Raw genomic sequence first — 24,774 nt, forward strand, 5'->3', positions numbered from 1 at the left:
TTGTTCACTGTTATCACTATTATCAGTATTATCTACATAATTCCTTAATTCTACATCAGTATCTATATTTACAATATTTTCTGTTGGAACTACATTCACTAATTTATCATTATCATCTTCATTATAGTATGTATGTGTATTACTGTAGTTACAAATTCAACAAATTCTTTCCTATAATATCAATCTGACTTGAACGTTTTCTGTATCCAAGATCAACTTTTCTTGAAGGGATCGAAGCTTAATTTGTAGAGCAGGAATGAACATTTATGGTAGCTTCCGAAGAACATCCAATACTTGATATGTGGGACGATGGCGTTGGTGGTGGCGATGTAATTTCATTGTCCGTTATTTGTCAGTCTGGGTCCTCGTCGCTGTTATCAACCAAATTTCCATTGTTTTCTTCCAAATCGCTCAAATTACCAGCTGTAGTCCTTTTTTAAAAAATGTCTCTCAAAAACAATAAACTTTTGAAATAAGGCCATTCCACAGTATCTTCAGGCGGTTCTCCTCCTGAACGCATAACCGGAAGCTTATCAAAATGCACTTTAAACTGTTGTCGTAGTACCTTCCATGTCTTTTTAGCTACTGCAACTGAAAAATATTTAGAAACTTAAAAAAAGTAATTAAAAACCCGACTAAGCACTAATTGATCCGAAAAGTGAGAAATAAGATTAAATTCAAAGCGATAAAAAAAAACCAAAAACTCGATCAAACAAAATTATTTTGGTCTGCCTAATTTTCTTAAATCTGCATGGCACACTTTTCATAATTAATGCAATATGTAATTCTTACAGAACTGAATTGCAAATTCACTTTTAGAGCCGTATGACACGAGACTTATTTTAGTACTGAATTTAGTAGGGTAGTTGCGCGTGCAGATTCAGAATAAAAGTTCGTACTCAATTCATAATCATTGTCTGACACGCTAGACTTATTTTAGTACTAAATTTCGTACGAATGTTGCGTGCGCAAATTCAGAATTTTATTCTAATCATGCGTAAAGACTCATGATTTTTAACCTCAATATGTAGTCCAGGGCTAACAATATGCTTTTTCTCTACAATGGATCGAAACCGAGAATTGTTATTGCTAGCAGCTGCAATAAATACCTACATTATATTAATAATGGGGATATCTAAACAAAAAAAACAAAAGAAAACTCGTGCTTGGACTAGAAATTGGATTAATCGGCGATTGGAAGGCAAAGGGTTGTTAACTATGTTAAATGAGGAGTTATTAACTGAAGATCCAACTTCATACAGAAATTATTTGCGAATGGATAACAATTCTTTTCAGAAATTGTTAAGTAAAGTGAAAAACGCATTAACAAAACAAAATACTAATATGAGGGAAAGCATTTCTGCACAATCAAAGTAAGTATTCTTTAAATAATATGTATGGACATTTGTATATTATATATTATCTTTATTTTATTAACTTTCTAGATTAGAAGCCACATTACGATTCTTGGCCACTGGTGAAACTTTTCGATCATTAATGTATAGTACAAGGATTCACGAGACTACCATATCTAAATTTCTTCCTATTGTATGTGAAGCCATATACAATGATCTAAAAGACGAATATTTAAAGGTAGATAAACACATTATTTATTTTACACATATAATAATTATAATATCATAATTTTAAAGACGCCCAGTGATGAAGAAGCCTGGTTAATGATTGCACAACAGTTTGAAGAAATATGGTAATTTCCGAATTGTCTAGGAACACTTGATGGTCGGCACATTAAATTTCGACCCCCTACTTCGGCAGGGTCGTATTATTACAATTATAAGGGAGATCATTCAATTGTACTACTTGGAATGGTAGATGCTAAATACAGATTTACCTATTTCAATGTGGGCGTAAATGGTAGAGTTAGTGATGGAGGGGTCTTCAGAGAATGTGGATTATCTAAAGCATTAAGTAGTAATATGCTCAAATTTCCTAGTGATCGGGTACTACCTGGACAAATCACAAAATCTCCTTACGTTATTGTTGCTGATGAAGCATTCCCCCTTTCAACAACAATTATGAAACCTTTTCCTAACAGAGGACTCTCCCAAAGAGCAAAAGGTCTTTAACTATAGACTATCTAGAGCAAGAAGAATGATTGAAAGTTCCTTTGGAATATTAGCCAACAGATTTAGAGTGCTCATGAATCCAATTAACTTATCACCTGATAAAGTGGTCAAAATTACATTAGCCTGCATATCATTGCACAACTTCCTAGCTACAGAACACTCCAGTACTTACATACAGCTGAATGAGTTAGAAAATACGAATGATCTACAGAAGATACAGCAACAAGGGGGAAATCGAGCCACTACTACTGCATTACATGTACGAGAAAATTTTAAACTATATTTTAACAGCTGCTTTGGTAGAGTTGATTGGCAAGATAATGCAATTTTAAGAAACAATATGTAAATATGACAAATATCACATGTTGCTTTCTCATTTGTCACATCGGTTTGATTTGACCTGTTTATTGCATTGTTACATCATCCTATTTTTGTGTGATTTTTGTCATACGTAATATATGTATGTACTTATCACGCACACACACATATTCACCATACCAATGGCTATCAGGCGCTAGAGAAGGATTATAATAAATTGGCATATTTACAGTTATAATAGCAGTTAAACGCATTTCTAAAATAAATTCATGATTAAGGTCTACTATTGAGTTATACGCTTCAGTAGATACATCTGTATCTAAATCTGTAGTAATATTTCTTAATAGATAGTGTCCAAAAGCAAAGGTAGGTATTTTCAAAGTTGTTCCTTTCGTAGATACTTCCAGGACACTAGCTTTATAATAATCTGGTGCAATCCATCCTCGACGCATCTGTTGCGAATTTGGTACATTGTTTACAACATCAGCTTCTATTGTTTTATCATAGTGATTATTATATTGTGGTATTTCGACATGTTGAACATCTCCAGCTTCAGTTCCACATTGATCTTGACGACGATAAAATTCTTTATTTACTTCAAAATCATGAGTAAAGCTGATTCCAAGATGGTTTGATGCATTAATCATTTTATGACAGTGTTGTAATAAATTTATATTACTATGAACATATCCAGAGTCTAGAGTAATGTTATTATCCCCGGATTTGATTAATGGTAATCCTTGACATAATATTAAGCGTTTGTTATATACCCGTGCTTCTAACCTGGAACTAATATTTGAATATGTTGTAGTGAAGTCAGAATTTTTTACTGTATCACCACCACCATGGATATCTACATCTCCTCTGATTTTATCGAAAATAGGCTGTAGATCTTCATTAACTACTGTTCTATAATGTTTATTTATACTTTGCCGATTCATTTGATTAAATAATACACGCTCTTTAATATCACTTATTTTCAAGACCAGTTGGTTTAAATCACTCAAATTTTTATTATTAGAGCTTAGCAAATAATACATTTCAAAACACGACGGATTTAAACCGTTTTCAAAATAATCTCTAAAAGTTTCAAAAGGCATGTCCGGGTTAATTTCATTTGCCAAAGTACGTAAGTCATAATAATAAGTTTTAATGTCTTCATTGTCCCGATGTTTACGCGTGTTTAATCTAAATTTTAGTTTACGAAATGGCTGGTCACCTGCGAATTCTTTTAGAAATTCTGTTCGAATTATTGCCCAAGTATTCAAAACATTTTTTGGATCATTTACATATTTCTGATACCAAACTTGTGCTGGTCCGTCCAAATAATTATTAAAATATGAAATCTTTACAGAATAAGTCCAGTTGTTTAATCTTGCGAACTTTTCATATTTATTTAAAAATGTAATGGGGCAATCACTTGATGGATTAAACGTAGGTGGACACGTAAATTTAGGGATGGCCGGGGCTTTTTGTTCGGCCAGTGCTGTACGTAAAGTTATATATTAGCCATTAATTTCTTGACTGTTTTAACATAAGACACGATCGTTTCAGTAATACTTCCTTGCTTTTAACAATTTAGCAAACAAATATTCAAAATGACAATGTAGGACAAAATTAATTATGCAAAAAGAAAAATATATTTTTGTTTTAAAGAGGTAATTTTCATTCACGATAAGAAAAATCAAAAATATTTTTTCTGGTTTAAAAATTTACTTTTTTTTTAACAGTGTTTTTCATCTACCTGAAACAACTCTACCAAATGGCGTTCTGAAATACGGCAACTTCTACCAAATGTCATTCTGACACAAAATCGGCACCTCCACCAAATGTCTCGTTTAACTTGTTGGGCCAAATGGGCTTTACAATTTAAACGTGACAGTATGGTAATAATTTTCATACCACGTTGCAGCAGAATAATTGTCTTCAGCCTCACGTATATTGGACGAGTTTAACGATGAGTTGTCATATGGCATAATATTCGATGTATAAGATGAAGCAGTGGAATTGTTTGAAAAACTTGTACCCGGTCGACTTTCCATCTGAGTTTCCGCTTCTTGAGCCAGTTCTTCTTCCATTATGATTTTGGCGATTTTATATTTCACCATAGTCTGGCGTCGATTAGACAGTTTTTTAACGCTTGAAGCATATCCTTGAAAAGTTAAATCTATGCTGTCGCAGTTATTTTTAACATCCGAGTGCCTTTTATTCAAAAAGTGAATAACTTTGTCAACATTAGATGAATTATTCGATGACGAATTTTCTACCGGTTTTCTTTTCTGGCGTGAATTACGAATATATGAGATTTGTGTCGATCTTTCTTGTACAGTAGTCCCAGTACTGGCTTCGTTAACGTTTTCTGAACTCTCTGCTTCAATTCCATCATCTACTACTTCAGGACTTTCTGCTATGTCATCAGTAGTAGGAATATTGGACTCTGTTTGCGCAAATTGTAAAAAAGGTCTAAAAGCATCCATGTGCTGGCCAGGATTTATAGCGACAAATGGATTTAGCTCCTTGCCCAGTTCGAGTTTTCTCGGAACGTAAGTGCTTTGAGAAACAATCTCTTAAGTTTTTCCAGCGTTTTTTTAAGTCATCGCCTGCAAATAAAACATTTTCCAATCAACATGTGCCTGTTTGCATAATCAAACTAAATTTAAAATAAACATACTGCTATTAAAAAAGGTTTTAAGTTACTTGGATCGCTTAAATCAGCACCAAGTAACTGAATAGCACTTACATTAGAAACTGCGCCATCAAATGTTATTGATGTAATGGTTATACCAGTATCGTGAACAAACTCTAAACACCTTTTTATCAGCTCCGCTTTATCATTACCCGTCAGTCCATTAGTTAAAAAGTACCCTACAGGAATCTTCCAATTTTCACTTAAACAGACAAGCATAAACACAAGAGCTTCTCGTGCTTCCGGTAACTCCTCTGAGTCCACATGCCCACCAACATCAACAAACCCAGTGAAGCGAGAACCATCCCACTCAATTCTCCTTCGAATTGACATTTCGTCCATCACTAAATTACACAAAATGTGTTTATTCTCTGAAACCTTTGATTTCAGTGCTTCTAGAGATTCTTTAGTGAACCCAGGGCTCCCATCTATCGACGTATACCATCTAGATATTGTTCTTCTGTGTGGAAGAGACTTATTGAATGCCTCACAAAATCATAGGCTCTTGGGGAAAAGAATGATAAACTTAAAGCAAATGCTTTCAATTCTGGACCATATTTTTGTGTGGACGGACCTTTCAACATTCGATCAAATATTAATCGAGCCGGTCCTTCAAGTGATGCCTAAAAAAAATAATCAAATAATTTACATGCTGTGTTTTTGATGTAAATACACACCTTTACAATGGATGCTGAATGCTCAGATAAATAAGACTTCTGCTTAAAATAATCCAGCAGTCCCTTCAGATTAAATATTTTTCGTTTCAAAAATCTTACATGGCTTTGAAGGGATTTAATTTTAAAATTTTTTCGTTTCAAAGCACCCTTTATAGTTGCAAAATTTCTTTTGCGCTTAGTGGGTGTATCAAAATCATCTGATGATAAATCACCTGGATACCTCTTTCTAAAAAAAATTATCACATCAGGTATAATTGATTTACCTTAAACAGAAAGGAAGAACAAACCTTTTTAAAGAAGCTTTTTTCATTTTTAAATGCTTTTCCCTTTTGCTGCTTAATTGTATATTTGTTGAGGAGGCCGTATAAGTCGAAGATGAGGATGCTGGCTGTTTGAAAAATTGGATATTAGACGGTCCAGGTTGAGATTCTAATAACCCATAAGATCCTCTAGGATCGACAGACAAACTAAAAAAATAATATTAAATAACAATTATAAATATAAAAAAGGCTAAGTTTACCATCGAACCACCTCTGAAGATACATTTATCTCTTCATCTACTTCTTCATCCTTTGGAAGACTGCAAAATATGCAAAAATGCAAAATGCAAAATATTTGGTTTAAACATACCTATCACAAAACAAAACTTTTTCTGAATAATAAAACAAGTCATTTATAGGCAAAAAAAAATCGATAACTAAAAAAAACATACCTTTCAATTCCACTTAAAGAATCTGACTTTTCATCTTCACTTTGAACACCTTGAGCATTAGGGCTTGAGCTAAAATATTAGAAATATTTTAATTACAGGAAGCTTTTAATGTAAATAAAAGTAAAAAAATTACCTAGATGACACAGGAAATTCAACCATCTTTGGTATAGCATCCCTGTTGAGGTATTTTCTGCCATCTAATTTATAATGGTAATTAGATGGCTGAAAATGGGATGAACACACCAAAGAAACTTTTGGCAATGTGGCTTCTGGGTCAATTGCCAATGCAGCAAACCAAACATTTCGTTTCTCCACATTGCCAGGGAATCTAAAATATTGATGTTAGTGTTAGTTAGTTAGCTTTCAAAAACCTTTGCCTAATCCTAATCATAATTTTTTTATTATATGGTGAAATAGAGTAATACCTAAAATTGTTAACTTAAAAATAAAACCTTCTCTAGCTTGATTTACATTTTTCGCACATAAGATCTACATAATGATAATTAAACAATATTTTCTGGAAAGTAACAATAAAGTAGTTATGACATGCATTGCTTTGATTACTGGTTTATTTAGATCAAAATATCAAAATTTTTCAAAAAAAATAGGCATATTATTGTTAGTGAAAGCTAAAACACAAAGTAGATCTCCACAAAATTTATTAAAAAGTTTTTAGCTGCCCTATTTTATTGTTACTTTGTCTTGTAGCTCCGCCACTGACCGGCAAGCATGTGTTATTTTAAGGTTATTTTCCACTTACCTGTGAAACATTAATTCTGGATTCACAAACTTAGTTTTTCGGCACACAAAACACTGATTCACCATAATGATTAATAATAATGAACTAATCACTTGAAAACAGGTAAGAAACAAAAGATAAACACGAGACCAAACAACACAAAAGAACGGCAACAAAACAAATATGGCGTCAGTTTACTACGAACGGTACTACGCCAGATAGTGGGCCAATACGATTTTTGATTGGCCAGAGAAGAGGTGACGCATGCTCGAATAACTGGAAACTGTTGTGCGGCGTTGCCACGTTTACAATATAATTATTATAAATGATTATAGTAGCCATGTTTTATTAAATTCTATTATTGCTAAGTTGTGTTCGATAACTAAAATTTATCCTTGTCATTTCTCTCAATGCAACTGGTGTGAGAAATAAAATAAATTGGAAGCCGTTAACCCTTGTTTCAACTATACATTTCGTGGGCACTGCATGGAAATCAACTAAAAATTGAGGAGTTGGCATAAGCGCCTAGTAAATTGTGGTGGGGTGCAAACTGTGGGAAGTCGCGTTTAGACTGTGAGCTCATGATGGCGAAACGCTAAAATGTAAACAGACCAGTCTATCTTGTAAATGTCTCTGTTTGTGCGTATTTCGAACGCTAATTAGTTTTACCGGGTACGTTCATAAACGAGTTAAAAAGTTGCCGGACGTGTCGGGCGATCGTCCGGTAATGATTATCAACGCACCCCAGGATACGCCCTTTTTATATCCTGACAAAACCTCATAAATCGACCCGTCACCGATTGAATGTCCCACAAAATGTTCTGACGATACATCCACTCTCCAATGTAAGCGTCTGCATAGATGATACTCGTGCAGACTCCCAAGTCGTTTTTTAGCCCTCTCCATGCCCTTTCGATATTCTGCGGGTGGTATCGAAAGGGTACTAAATTAGGACCTGGTGCTGGTCCGGTGAAATCATCCAAGCATTCATCACTGAACCGCCCTTCGGCCACCCAAATGGGATCCAATGGTCTTGTTGGTCTGACGAACTCCACCGAATGGTTTACTGTCCCATGTCCAGAAAAAGCTTCACCACAAATCCGATATGCCCTCCATTCGTCGGAACATATGAAGCTATTCACATCAATGAAGTCTTGCATTATCGGAATAAGAGTATCTCGAGTACGATTTTCCACCAAAACCGCAAACCTTATTTTGGTGGTCCTAGAGATTCTACCGAAGACCCAGTGGTGCTTCCACATTGTTGCCCGTCCAACGTTGTATTTCGACTTGAAGAGGTGAGTCTCATCCACCTCCACAATATCTTGATCGCCCCCTAACTGACGAAAATCATGCCACGCAACTTTTCTGGCCACATCTCTGCAGTACTGGTACCACACTACTGCAGTGTCTTTGGAAACATGGACGTTTTTCACGGCCGCTACGACTGGTTGCCCCGTCAACCAACAATAAACAAGTTTCACTATCTTGTCGGCGCCCATCTCCGACAATCGTGCACTTTCCAGAAACGTGTTTTTTGTAGGTTCAAGCCTATGTTTGGCAGGACATCGAAAATTCCACCCTAATTTCCTTCCTCTGTCAGTCGAGTCTTTCAATTTCTTGACCACAATTCACAACTGGACACGTTACGACTTCGCCCCTTGCCGGAATTACGCCCAAATGCTGAACCAGCCGAACTCCTTGGTGATTAGCAGCCCGTTTTTCCTCCTCATTCCAGTCAGTCCCGAGATAAACCCCTAAAGTAAAAATGTCTAGCCTTTCGCCGCCGTTAAACAAATCAACAGGATTCATTTTAAAACAAAATTTTTGGTAAAAGTGGCACAAAAACAAACACAATACTCAACAACAGCAGTGAAACGCAACGCATCAGTAAAAAGTCTAAACTAGACTAACGTATTTTAACGAAATCTTCATATATTATTCAAAAGAACACCGCCATAGATGTTCAGTGGTGGAGACGTAAAAAAAAATCCGCCAAAATCCGCGTATAAAAATAACTCCCTATTTATTATATTGAAGATTTGCCATTTCAAGACAAATACCTACAAGATTTCTTTAGAAGACTTAGCAAAACAAAACTTAAAATGATGACATATAATATTTTATTTTTTACATATTACCGCATACTAATACGCAGTACGTTGTAACAGAATAGTAGGCGTGCAATTCGACCTAACCGCACCTATAGTAGGCCCAGACATAGTTTTATCTTTGTCGGGTATCGCCTCTGCGACGGTGTGAGCCAGAGTTCAGCCCAGTCAGCGAGCATTCAAATTCGAAGTTTACAGAATACAATATTAGTAGTTAAGGCGATCTTAAAGCGCGCCGACTGCCGGGAAACGCGTCAAAAGGACGCGCTTACTGCCTCGAAAACCGCAGGGGAAGACGGACTAATAATGCGCATTTATGATGGTTTTACTACAGTTTTTTGGGAAAGGTGGAGATAATTTTGGAATATCTTGGAAAAATTTATTGGAAGAGAATAAAGCGTTCTTCAGTTTAATTTGCAAAATATCTACGGCTTTACTCTGACAACCATTGTATACCTGGTTACTAAATGTCAATTTTTCCCTACTTGACTAGTTCAGTCCTGACTTGAATGTACTTTGAGAGGTAACCAATCAGCTTAAAAATCTGAAATTTGACACAGATATCGCCAAAGGTGATACTTTTCGATAAAAAATGAAAAAATCATGTTCTGTTAAAATTGACGTATTTTTGACAGGTGAAGGTGACGTCCAAGGTCGAAAATAGAAATTCTATCAACGCCAGATTTGAGGAATTCGGTTAGTTTAGACGTACACCAAATTTAAAAATTTTAAGTTGAAAACTGTGGAAATTATCCGGTTTTCCACGAGATCCCTACTTGGCTAGTTCAGTCCTGACTTGAATGTACTTTGAGAGGTAACCAATCAGCTTAAAAATCTGAAATTTGACACAGATATCGCCAAAGGTGATACTTTTCGATAAAAAATGAAAAAATGATGTTCTGTCAAAATTGACGTATTTTTGACAGGTGAAGGTGACGTCCAAGGTCGAAAATAGAAATTCTATCAACGCCAGATTTGAGGAATTCGGTTAGTTTATGCCCGTATTTGTAAACGAATCTCAATCTCATACTCAAGTACAACTTGGCGAAGTACGTCTGGAGTCTTGAGTACGACACAAGTTTTATAAACAAAACTTCGGTAATTCTCGGCAAAGCATAACCAAAGATAGTTTTGCTAGTAATTTTTTATTTTTTAACTTCATTTTCTAGTAACTTTCGTGTTACCTTCATTGCCAATGTCAAAAATGTTTGGCAATTTACCTGGAACGCGGAAGTTATTTTTTCGTTTTTACGCGTTAAGTTATTTGAATTTGGTTTGGTTTGGTGGTTTTCTTTTTTAAATATTTATTATTTCCCTTGAGGTACGTATTCAACAATAATTTTATACATATCTTTACCATCTATATGCCTATAGGATCATAAAGAAATTTTTTGATGGCTAAAATAACAGCCTATACCCAAAAAGAGAAGCTTTTGTTGGCTAATTTAGTAGACAAACACAAATTAGTGGAGGACAAACGAACCGACGCAGCAACTGTACAAAAAGAATGGACAGAAATTGCTATAGAGTATAATTCCCAAGGATCTATAATAACTGTGCCCAGGAATGCTGTCCAACTTAAGAAACTGTGGAATAATTTAAAACAGAAGTAAGATGATCAATAGAAATGTTTATGTGGGTTGCTCTATATAATTTTATATCGTAGAAAAAGAAGACAAAACACAGAACAAACATTTCACCGACTAGCAACTAGAGGAGGCCCACCATTAGACATCCCCAATGATCCAGTTATGGACGCAGTTGATGTGGCTGCCCCATATGCGGATGTAATTCTTTCTTTCCCCTGGAATAGCACAGCTACTTACATAAAATAAACGGAAACCAAAGGTAGTTTGGCTTTTGCTTTTTACTGTAGGTTACAGTTTTTGTCTTTGATAATATTGTTTGTTGCCTAAACTTATTATAATAATAATTATAACATTTTATTCCACAACCAGAACAAATTAATGTTGATGTTGATGCCATTGTTACACAAGAAAAGAATAAAGATGAGAACTCAAGTGGCAATTGCAATAATACATTCGTTCTTAAGGAAAATGTTTCACCTATATTAAAAAAGGTAGCAAATGTAAAAATGAGAGTATATTTCAAATAATATATTGGTGCATAATTTAAGCGCCAACAACTCCCTTTCGTAACCGAAAATGTGCTATAATTCAAAGTGAAGCCAATGCAAGACTGCGGAAGCTCAATGACGCCATTGAACAACAAGCTGAACTTCATCAAATAAAAATGAAAGTCGAACAACAACTTTTTCAAAAAATTCAAGCAGAAAGGGAAGAAGCAGAGGCCAAAAGGGAAAAGGCAAAAGCAGAGGCTGAGCTTGCCAAGTTACAGCTTGAACCTTATAAAAATAATAATTATCCCTAATTTCTAGTTTATATTATATCACTAATTTATATACAGGGTGACCGAGATAATGTGTGTCATATTTTGTGACACTCGTTGCTTTGACCCTAAATTACTCCCTTATTTGACAAGTTACGTCAAAATATCATAGAAAACAAGAAATAGAGCAGATTTCAGGCTTCACTTAGGCAAAATAAAGAGAAGTAATAAAGGAAAAAATTTACCACTGGCTCAAGTTCACCACAGAATAGTTGAATTTTGAAAAATTATTAACAATACTCCCCAATATAAATCACGAAGTTTTTACATTCCTTGTGGAATTACAAATAAAAGTAACACTGAGTCTTTTTTTTGTAGCAAATTAATTATTGGCTCAAAATTTACTATTACCAACAGAATACCAGATAACGTTGTATTGGTAAAAGAAAAAAATTTTGTTAAAAACGTCTCATTAACTCATAGCTAACTAAGGTAAAATTAGTATTTATTGAATTATTTTGTTATTTATGAAGCAAATCATAACTTATTATACATCACTAAAATCAGAATAAAACCTACTATTTGATGGGCTAAAAATCGAATATGGCGCCCGTAAGAAAAAAGAAAGTTGATGATGACTGCCAAAAAACGAAACGTCGTGTGGCAAATTTGAATCCATCATCGAATAGCTGGAGAAAGGATGGTTTTAGTTTTGGGATATTGTCACGAATGAAAAATCCATTAATTCAAAAGATGGACTTATTGACTTAAAAACATAAGAATATTCGAGGATTACGAAATATTAAGCGCACGAGGCAAGGTCACACCAAGATGCACCGAGTGCATTGTATCGGTGATGAGTCACCACCATCTGCTTTGCAGGAATATGAAAAACAGGCGACGAACAATAACAAACTACGTCAGCCGATGAATCGGGTATAAAACACGCAGATTGCAGCAGTATAGGATGAGTGTGAACCAATCGACAGTAGTGCGACCAGCTGAACCAAGAAGTCGAAATGTCGACTCTCCTCGAGAAAAGATCAAGTTAAGTAGTCCATTCTCCAAAATTGTTCCAACACGAAAGTGACCAAACCAGCCGCCAGAAAATGCTAAGTCCTTAGCTTATGAATCCATGTAAGTACAATTGTTGAATTGTTAACTTTTAGTGTGCTTATGACCGTCTTGTACAGATCCATTTATGTATATTATATATAATAGATTTAAGTGTTTAATAGAAAACTCAGTGTTTGATTCCATCCTTAAAACTGAGATCCCGGCGCGACGTTTAACGTCGTGAGTCAGTTTAATTGATGAACCCAGAAGGGCTTTTGAGATCCCAATGGTGCGGGTCGAATTTGAATTAAGTGTAGAATTTAAAATGAATTAAAAAATGTTGTTCTATTTAAAAATACTAATATGTTATCTGCCACAAATTTATGCTCCACCCTGCATAGTCAAATAAAAAAAAATGATGAACAATTTCTTTAAAAAAAGTTATGCTTTCTCACCCACATGAAAAAGTAGTGAAGTATTCAGCATATACCAGATACAGATCTGTAAGATAGGCCTAATTTGTTACATGAACTATACTTAAAAAATGCCAGATGAGAAAAATGTGTAGTAATGATGCATCAGCAGGGTTAAATACCTAGGTTGTTTGAAATTGGCATTGTAATCTTACTTGGACCAGCAGGCTCTATGTCCTTCAAAAAATATACATTTACTTGATTTTAGTGTATAATTTTCAACTATTATTGAAATATTGTATTAAAATTAAAAATATAACTATTTTAGCTGCATGGGAATCTGTTTGACATAACAAAATAAAAACAAAAGCAAAGTGACAAATTCAAACTTTAGTTGACATAACAACAGATGCAAGATGGCTTAATCAGCTGAATTTGTTTCCTCAAAGTGATAAGCCGCGTGACATCACAGTAGGGTGTTCGGGCTGCACAATATGCACTTAAAACCTTTTATATTATTTTTTACATTGAACAGTAGAAACTAGAAATCTACTTTCACAGAATGTACGCACTACTTTCCATCTGAGACCATATTTATAGAAAATGGTAAGCTCAAATAATCAAAATATACAAAAATTTAACTTCATTAAGTAATGGATTGTTAAAAAAAACATTGCAGGGTGTTACAAATTAGATGCATTAGCATTGCTATCTCAGAAAGTATAGTTTATAGAGCTTTAGTTAAATGGAGGCAAAGTTGCGCATTTTATTGCTAAATAATTTGGTAAAAAAAAATGTTCATTACATCCGGAGAAATCCAACAAAAACAACTAATCAAATTTCTATTTTATTTTTTTCCACTTTATCATTGATTATTTTGGAAAATCAATTGCACCTTCTGGAGGCATTAATTTAAGCTATTTAAGAAAATAATGTTTGTATTTAGCTACAACGTTTCGTTTTTTAGATATAATCATCCACTTAATATCGACGTCGACACGACAAAACGGCGGAAGCGCCAAAAATCGAATAATTATTTTATTTTATCAAACAATTCAAAAAATGCGTTTACGCCTTCCTGCAAACTGTCATACACGCCGGAATACTAGAAAACTGTTAAAAATGAGTATTTAGTACGTAGGCGACAACTCGCGTCGGAACCGGACTAGATAAAAAATCAGTAAACGCCTGAAAGCCAAGGCATTAACGTCGCTTACGCCCGGTGGTGTTTTTTTTTTAATTTAGACCAGGCAAGTAGTTGAGGTTTATTTTGTTAGGTAGTATCCTTCATAGAGAATTAGGAATTCCCTAGTTCGCAAATGTAAAACTGATACCAGTCACTTAAAATTACCATTTGGTAGTTAAGTCTTTTTGTTATTTATTTATGAAAGGCCTAAGTACCATTCATCCGTAAGAGCATAATGCAATTTGTTAATGTCAATTTTTGCATTGTTACTGAAGAAAAACTAAATTTACATTAAAATTTACGTACATTTAATAAGTTACAATATTACCGTTGTGTGCATTTTTAGAAAAAATGATTTGGGCCAACTCAGTTTTGTATTAGAAATTCAACACAACTGTGTCGTTTACGCCTAATTATTTTTTAGGATGGAGTTTGGAAACCGGTCAATGAAAATTATGTTTTTGGCGGAGAAAATTAATCAGGAAAGCAAAGCAGATGAAGAAAAGAATGTGCCAGATATAATAGAGGCTTTAAATAATGATGTCTTGATATTAGACAACGATTACAATCACAAAATTGATGAATGGCTCTTGCATATTGATACACAAAACTATTCCCATCCTAAAAACTATTGTGGAAATTTTAGTGGGACTCATGTTAATTGCATCAACGACTCTTTAATTGAAAATGATGTCAGTATTATCAATGACTACTTTTTACTGAAAAATAATATTGAGACTGATAACGACGAAATCCAGAAGGCTGAAAATATTATTTACAATCCAAGTATTATTACAAACATAAAACCACGAGAAACAGTAAAGAAATGTTTAAAGTTGGTTGATTATTCTAGTACGAGTAGCGATTCGGAGAAAAGTACGAACGGAGTTGACAATAAAGGAAAAAATTATCCAGTATAAGAAGACAATAATTGGGAGTGTTCTACAGGCTACAGTGGTGAAGAATCTTTGAAATCCAGTACCTCAAGCCAAAGAGAGTACATTAGAGGAAATAAAAGAAAACGCAAAGAGAGGAAAATAGAAATAAATAAACGCAATCGTAATTCCGGTGAAGAATACGTCAATTATAAAAATAAAAAAATTGAAAAAAAGATAGTGTTAGCAAATCCTTGCGCTGCTAAAAAATGCAATAATAAGTGCAACGCTTTTTCGGATGATGATAGATACCAGATTTTCAAGCTTTTCTGGAGTCTTAAGGCAGTGGAAGAAAAACGAGGTTTTATTAACGGATGCGTCAATGTGGTACCAGTCCAAAGAAAGCGCACCCTAAAAGAACACTCAAGACGAGGATTGACTTATCAATACTTTTTTGTTAAAGATGGAATTCAATTGCGTGTTTGTTTGCAATTTTTTATACCGACATTAAACATTTCCCACAAGTTGGTTAGGAGTTCAATTAAAGGAAAAGTAGAAGAGATAACAGGGGTAGACACGAACCAAGACATAAGGCCACGACCATTCAATTGGATGACTTTAGGAGATTTATTAGAGCGTTGCCAGCAGTACCTTCGCATTATTGCCGCTCGTCTTCCAATAAATTATATTTGCCAGCATAGCCAACTTGTATAGATCCTATGTTAACCATGTCCAAGAAGAGGGTAAAATACTTGTATGCCTGTCTTCCTTTAGAAAATTATTCCATTCCGAGTTCAATATTGGCATTCACATTCCTCGGAAAGACAAATGCCAAAAATGCGAAAAATATAAAAACATTTCCGACGAGATAAAAAGAGAATTTTTTTTTCGGAATGTTTTTAAGATGAAAATAATTTAACCTATAATAATAACGGAACAACCTAGAAGCACTAAATTCAAAATAGGGATTTTGGAGAGTACCGTTTACAGTTTTGAGAAAAAAATAAATAAATTTTAACATTATCACGATTATTTGACAAGCAAAGGTCATGTCAAATATTGAATTCCGAGGTTATTTTATGGTAAAGGAACTTTGACGCCAACACCAGATCTCCCTTGGTGGTTTATTAGTTTTAAATTAAACTAGATTGTAGTGACGTCACAAATTTTCCAATTACAAATATTTGCAATTTCATGTGTTTTTTTTTTAAAAAAGTCTTTTTTTTCGCGCATCCACCAATTGTCAAGAAACTTTTACATTCTTTTGTATGTACTAATGGAAAAACTTTCTTCTTGACAAATGGGTAAAAAAAAACATATGAATAAGTTAAGTCATTTATTTTTTTTTGTCGAAAAATTACTAACACGAAATAAAACAAAAATCCAAATTACTTAAACATTAAGGCCCATCATTTTCGGTTATCGATAATGATGGGCGGAAGAATCGGCGTTGCGAACGTTGGAAGAACATTTGCTGGATGCGGACTGGAAAAGCGATTTTCTGACAGCGTCTAAAACGCTGCGTTTAATCTGAATGTGGGTCCTCCGTTTAATCGGAATCGGACTCGGAATGCTCGATTTTCAAAACGAAAGCAACTGTAATCTTCTAATGAACCATATTGTTGAACATCATCACATATGTGAAGTAAAGAATGTATATTATATACAACAAATAATTTATCGTAAACCGTTTCAAAACAACAAATTTTTTAATACATTTTCTTGATACATGCAAGTACGTTTTGATCAAATTATTGTTACATAATATATAAATTGCAACATGTAACAATAAAAAATGTTTGTAAATCGTAGAACTAACGTTACTTTGCAGAACAACAATTCCGCAATAAAGTAGAAAGAAACGAAACTACACAGCCTTCCAACGTTTAATATCTTTAAATGTTCTAATTTTTCTTCCAAATTCGCATGGAATATATTTTTTTATAGAAGATATTTTGACATTTATGTCAGCGACAGTCGACTTTGATAATTTAAATCGACGTTCACCTTCTAGCCAATAATTTATCAAACTTTTCATAACTCCTAAATAAATCATATGCATGGGATCTAGCACAAAATTTGTTACCAATCCTATATCAAGTTCAGTCAATGGAGATTGAGCTTTAATATGAGTATTAGGAATGTTTTCAATCACTAAAAAAATGTTATCGGACCTCATGGAAGTATTAAAGTTAATGGGATAATATCGTTTCTTCTTAGATTTGCAATATACGCTGGAAATTTCACAGCGTTCACAACCTTGTATACCATTATGTCCTATAATTTGTTTAAGGTATGCTCTGGCCGGTGCGTCGCAACAAAATGCTTCTAAATGTACTTTAAAAGATTTATTTCTAACGATTAATCATTCATTTGTTAGTATCTTAATCTCGTTTATAAACGGCTTCAAAAATGTCTCTAAAGGATTAGGCTTTCCAGTACCACAAAAAATTGCAATAACATTAATATGGTTTTTGAAAGTTTTGCAATGCAGTAATATAGGCCAAAATTCTATAGCACTACTTTTATAAATTGGTATTCCATCTACATTAATGTGTAAAGAAAGTTTATGACATTCCATAAAATCTTTTTCTGGAAGTGTAGTAAGTTGCTTGTCATACCAAAATATACTAATTCGCCGTTATTTAATTTAACTGTGCCATTCATATTTCTAGGAGTTTCAAGAAGGGTCTTGGCATCATTTTTTAAAAATGGATATTTTGGCTTAATTAAGGCAATAAGTTCATTTAAGCATCGATGTGTCACACCATTACTAATAGCCCATAATTTTAATTTCTGTTTGTAAAGTCCAAGGTATGACTAAAAGAACCGATATTTATTTGTGAAAATGGTGATGGGTACTGTGGTATTGTCGCATAATCAGCATTTAAACTCAAGTTTTTGCTGGACTTTTCTTCAGCATTTTCAAAAAACTGGTAGTTCTTTGGCGATGAAATATATAAATTGTCATTAGTACAGTTTACTTTTTTATCTATATTAAATATTTCGTTTTCATATAAACTATTAGTGCTATTGTTTAAATTTTCATATAGCGTGAGAGACATTTCATGATATGTTTTTCTTACAGACAAAGCTGTTTTTCGTCGAAGATGACGCTTCGAAATCACTTTACTCATTATCTAATCAGATAAGCAAAGTTTACAATACTAGCTTTTTTTATTTAACTACAACCTACAATTAAATGGAGAATGTGCTCTGTTCAATCCAAAAGGTTCAACTACTTCTCTTTAGGACGCAGGCTCTAAAATAAATGAAATGACGGATAATAATTTATACACCAAAAAAAAACTGTATGAGCAAAAAGAATAAAACACTCAAAATATTTCAAACACCCCTGATGTGAAAAAAAAAGAATACATATACCTACCCCAAAAACTCTTCAATTCTTTGATTTTAATTTTTACTTTTACAAATTTTGAGGCTTGTTCTATCATATAGAATTGTTCTAAAAGCTAAACAACAACTGCTAATACAACATAACCTTGAAAAGTTTATTAGAGAAAAATACCTATAAGCTTAAAATTAAAATTACGCATTGCATTTTGGTTTTGTTTGTAAATGTAATAAAAAACATTTAAAAGGTGATGGATTTGCATTAACTGGTAATGCTTATAGACTTCAATCAATTTTGTTACTATTTGACACCAAAGAAATAAAGTAAAAAAATTTAGTAATTTTAGTACTTACTAAAAACACAGAAATTCGGCAAAAAAAATAAAGAGATACTATTAATCATACCAATTGAGAATAAACTAGTAAAACAGTAGAGTAAATCCAGGCTTTTTGGATAGAAACCATGTGGTTATATCTAAAGAATATACCATATGAGTATCAACAAAAGTAATAATGTACTAAAATATTGCCTAATAAATAATAATTAAGTATTTTACTTACTTTTTGTGATGCAATTTAGCACTTCAAACATAAGATTCCACTTAAAAAAACAGCACCAACTTTCAAGCAGAATTTAGAATTCCACAATGGCGGAATGGCGGCCTATTCTGAAACTAAAATCGTCTCTTGCGCCGAGCAAAATCAAGGTTGAAACACAAAGACCGAGATGATCTGCTAATGCGCTTGCGCCGGTTGTCCCGCGTTGCCAGTCCTGCGAAAATAAAAGTTCTACCACGTATGAGAGATAAAAGCTAATACAGAAAATTTATTGAAACTGGATTACTACGTAGTATGAAGATTTGTCTTGTTAATTTACCAGAAAGGTTAACAGTTTTTGACCACATCAGACAATATGAGATCTCGATATTTTTTTGCTTTGATGTATTTTGAGTAAGAAAGTTCAGAATTACGTACTTTACAATGACACTGGCAACGCTCTTCTTTGAAGCCGGACGACGGGTCGGTCCAACTTATTTATAGTATCCCGCCTTTATTTGAATTTGAAGTCAAATATTATTTTTAACACTTGTACTTGGATAATGAAGTTTCCAGTTTTGCTAACTTTGGAAATATTTAGCAAGATTGTTTCGAAAACCACTTGGTGGTACAAGAAGTATAAATAATAAATTTGTGATTAATGTTCAAACAATTGATGATTCTTCCAACTGAACTGCGTTTTTATGCAATTTATCTAAAGAGGAAATGGGGTTTGGTCTATCGTAAACGCTTATTTATAATAAAGTCTAAAAACTTCATAAAACGTAGAAACAATACGTAATAATGTGGTTATAGTCACAGGTCAGAGGGTGTCCTACATTTTTTGATTGATTAGTTTTATTATGTGACAAGAAGATTATAAGCCACACAGAGAAAGAAAATCTAATAGGATACGATCGACGTAGATTGATGTACTTATAATTTTGTGAGATCTACGTTTAACAGTTACACGATTTTTGCCTATAAAAATATTATTAAAAAATAAATTCCTATGATAATAATTTACATATAGAAATCATTTGTTGAGGTGAATAAATTGATTAGCAAAAAAATTGAACAGGCCAGACATAAATTACAAAATGATAAATTTATGGCCACTAAAACATGTTATATTATAGACCTAGAAATAACGGCGTTACTTACGCTGTTCAGTAATAGAATATTATTTTGTGACTTGCATACGTATATTAAAAGGCTAAAAAATAGACGTTGGTTATAAATGTATTATAGATGTTTAAACGATATACCAAAACTAAAATATTATGAAAAACGGTTGCATATACATTAATTAAACGATAATGAAAATTTGTGTGTTGCTTGGGAGACGTGTAAGTATGATTATTGTACTTTTATGTTGTGTATTAATTTACGCCTATTTGATTATGATCTTATTGGGAGTTAGCAACGTTTTCGTTGGGTTAGGAAACCGTTTATTTTATTAGTTAGTAAGTTAGGAGTTGTTAGATTAAGGTACTTATTTAATAGAACTTGATGGTAGAGTTAACTGTGTTTTATTTTCACGCTGAAACGAGATCCCAGGCAAATAAGTTGAATTAAATTCAACACGTCACGCTAGTCGTGACAATATCAGCGGCATTGCCTATCTCTAATTAAAATCGGTCCAGCGTAGTCAACGCCGCATGTATAAAACGGAGGTGCTGGATTGACTCTTTTGCTGGGCAAATCTCCCATCATGGGTTGTAATTCTGAAGGCATTGAACGAAAACAGCGAACGCAATTTCGAGTAATTTTACGCGCTAAATTACGCCCACCCAAAGGCCAGAATTCTTCTCTAATATTTGCCAACAACAACTGTGGACCAGCGTGTAATAAACGTAAGCGCCAGAAAACAACAATTCTGTAAACTTATGTTTCGCTGACAAAATAATCGGATGTTTTTTGTTGTAATTAAATTCAGAATGTGATAATCTGCCACCTACACTTAAAATGCCGGTTTCATCAATAAATGGATTAAGATTGAGTATTTGGCCACCCTTTTTTATTTGGGCACCACTAGAAATTTGATCAATTTCTTGTTCGAAACTTTGCATTTGCGAAAGCTTAATAAGAAAGAGTGACGCTCGATTAATTTCTGTGATTGTTAATGGACCTGTGAAGCGATTTTTGGAGCGACGATTAAGTCCAAATCTAATGCAATAGGCTATTGTTCGTTCAAGTTTTGTGAGATTGGAATAATTATCAAAATTAACGATTAAACTGTTGTGTTGGTCGATTTGAGAATGCATATTCAATCTCTTCATTTCAGGCAGGTCAGTTGTAGGAAGATGAGAAAGCTCGGGCCAATGCGTGTTGTCAAATGACAACCATTCAGGGCCATGCCAATACAAGTTATGGTCGAGTAAGGCACTCGGAGTAATACCAGGCGAAACGATATCTGCAGGATTATCTAAAGTTGGCACGTGCCTCCATTCGTTGACGGATGACAATTCCTGAATTAGCGAGACACGATTTGCAACGAACACTTGAAGAGCACTTGGACACGTTCGCAACCAGCCCAAAACGATAGTAGAATCGCTCCAATAGACCGTCTTAGAAACGCACATGTTTAAGGATGTCTTCACCTTCTGTACCAACCGGGCCAGCAAAACTGCAGCTGATAATTCTAAGCGGGGTATTGTTAGTGTTTTCAAAAGAGCTACTTTAGATTTTGCGCAAATTAGATGGACTGAAGATTCACCAGTAACCTTTTCTGACTTGATGTAGATGCACGCTCCGTAAGCATGAGCTGAAGCGTCCGAAAATCCATGGATTTCAAAATTAGTTGCTTCCCTCCAAGTTACTTGTCTGTTGATATTGAGAGAATTCAGTAATGGTAAGTCGTCACAAAGCTGAAGCCATCTAGTATGCAAATGACAAAATAATGGACTGTCGCAACCAATTTTGCTTGTCCATATGTCTCTCAAAATGACCTTAGCGAGTATAATGACAGGACTTAACAAACCCAGTGGGTCGAAGATTTGAAAAATTTCTGATGGAACCGAACGCTTTGTGATATTTTTGGTAAATTCTGAACCTATTTCAAACAACAATTTGTCCCTTTGACCATTCCAAACTGACCCTAAAGTTTTCGTGTTCTCTCCCAAGTCAATAAAATTAGCTCTGTCAGAAGCGTTGATGCCATTGAGAACTTGAGCACTATTTGAAATCCATTTTCGAAGGTGAAAACCATATTTTTCCAAAAGGGATGAAATATCATTTGCTAATTTTACTGTGTCTTCCACAGAATTCGATCCAGTCAGCAAATCGTCGACATAGTAGTCATTCTTAATCACTCGAGAAGCTTCTGGGTGACTGGTTTCATAATCAATAGCCACTTGGCAGAGGCAGCGGATAGCTAAAAAAGAAGCCGCTTTAGTACCGTATGTAATGGTAGAAAGTTCATAGGTTTCTAAAGGGTCGTCGACTGAATCACGCCAAATAATTCTCTGTAAAGAACGCTGATCGGAATTTACCCAACACATGCGATACATTTTCTCTATGTCCGCTGCGATGACATAATTGTGTTTTCGAAAACGTAAAAGAATAGTTGGGCCAGCCATTTGTATATCATTTAAAGAGTTGTGACGCTATTTATTCGGGGAGTTCGAATTAAAGTGTGTTCTAGAACAAAAGTGAATGAGAATTGCCTCGGGCGCCCCCTGGTTTTAAGAAAGTATTTAGAGTTTTCGAAATGTGAACCACGAAACACAATTCGTATGCCTTGGTAGCTTTTAAACAGCTGGAGACAAGGTTCCCGACAATCTGTGGTAACAGTGGTTCAGTTGGTGACAACGCTAATAAAAGCCAAAAGTACCAATCAACTAACGTATATTCTCTTTGCTTAACTTAAAATGCCAGCAAACTTAACTAAACCAATTAATTATGCAAATAAGCGTATCTTAAATCCCCCCTCCCCTTAATTAAACAAGAACGAGAGTGGGAGTGTGCAACTTAGTTACGGTACGGGACGGATGCGATGCAAGACAGGTCAACGGTACAATGCAGAAAGTTAAAAAGCCACGCAATGCAATGAATGTTACAGGTACAAGCTGATTCAAAGTTAATTACGTGGACAAAGCAGGTCTATGTTTACAACTAAGCAATTAACCGTCCTAGTGCAAATAAAGTTACGGTGTCACGGGTCGGTAAAAGAGTCGGAAGAGGGTATTACTGAAACCACCCGGTCTATACGAGCCTTGTAGTGGTTCCTGTTGGCAACAGGATTTAGAAACTTGCCTCCTACGCCCGGTCTAGCGAACCATGTAGCGTAGTCAACAAAAGACAGGGCCAGAACGTGCGGCCGGACTACTAAATGACACAAACGCCCGGTCTAGCGAACCATGTAGCGTTTGTGTTGAATACGGAACTATCGTGTAACACCCGGTCTAGCGAACCATGTAGTGTTTGTATAGAAACCTACAATGCCGGATCTATGGCGTAGCACCCGGTCTAGCGAGCCACGATGCTACTGAAGAAAAAGGGCCGGAAAAATGGCCGGGCTGGGACTAACGGTGCAAACGCCCGGTCTAGCGAACCATGTAGCGTTTGCAATGGAAACTGGTGACGTGAACGTTAAAGCAGCTCCCGGTCTAGCGAACCACGACGCTACAACAAACGGCGGTACAGGGTTGGAGTAAACAAGGAACGAACACCCGGTCTAGCGAGCCTCGGTGTTTAAATAACAGGTACACAGTGCACTAGGAGGGCTAGCCACTAAACAGGTATATTTAATGTGATGCGGCGGTGCTGTTGGGAGGTTGAGATGTTGCTCGGGGAGAGCTAATGATCTCAACACACCACGAACTGGCGGCGCACGCCAGTTTTATAGACAGTCCGATTCCCCACTTTCGGGTAGTGGGAAACACGGCCCTACTCGAGTGACGCGTGCAGAACCGCAGTACTGCAGGAAAATGGTACGCTTCGGCCAACCTAGCCGGCTACGTCAACTCGCGAATTAAAGCTCTATTCCGATTGAAGATGTTTTAAAAAAAATATTTATTTTCGAAATAAGGCCCTTATAACTAATGAGCAATACTTAAACAGCAATAAACGGTTAGCTTGGCTTTGACATAAGTAATGATGATAGTACGAACGCAACAAATGGTTTTAAAGAACTATTCTGCTTACTGCAGCAGTTTTCTAGCTTACTCTAGTGTAGTACGTGGGTTTAGGGACATTTCTCCTCCACCCTTAGATTTTTCAACGTCCTCGTTGAGAAGCTTTTGTAATGTTTTAATAGGAATATACTTCAAGTATTTTTGTTTTTTCCATTGATAGATTACGATACCTATAATACAAATAATCAATATGAATACAATAATAAAAATACTAGTTGTTATAATGTTTGATTGTGACTGTGCAAAGTCTTCAAATTTGATAGGTTCTAAGAGATCTTCTTCAATTAGGCCTGGATCATTTAAATGTTTTACTTTAAAATTCAACGTATAGTTTGTTATTTAAAAATTCAAAGATTCGACTAACGTTGCCGTTATATTATTACTAGCCAAGGCATATCGATATTGATTAAAAATTACATCACATTGACTTCCGACAATATTACAGCCTTTTAGGTGTTTTTTCTCAAATTTGAAACAGTTTTCATAGATTACTTCACTTGATTTAGTACATATTAATAATGCCTTATGATAAGAAA

General features: G+C 34.7%; 1 long non-coding RNA gene across 1 annotated transcript; it reads left to right on the forward strand.

Annotated features, from left to right (window-relative positions):
- Positions 1-15,925: 15,925 nt before the first annotated feature.
- Positions 15,926-20,621, forward strand: LOC145735050 (uncharacterized). Its single transcript, XR_014179580.1, has 2 exons — positions 15,926-19,885; positions 19,923-20,621. It is a non-coding gene; the product is annotated as an uncharacterized LOC145735050 (long non-coding RNA).
- The last annotated feature ends 4,153 nt before the right edge of the window (positions 20,622-24,774 follow it).

The sequence above is a fragment of the Ips typographus genome, linkage group LG10 (genome assembly GCF_016097725.1).
Source record: "Ips typographus isolate SLU linkage group LG10, UJ_Ityp_2.0, whole genome shotgun sequence".
NCBI classification, from domain to species: domain Eukaryota; kingdom Metazoa; phylum Arthropoda; class Insecta; order Coleoptera; family Curculionidae; genus Ips; species Ips typographus.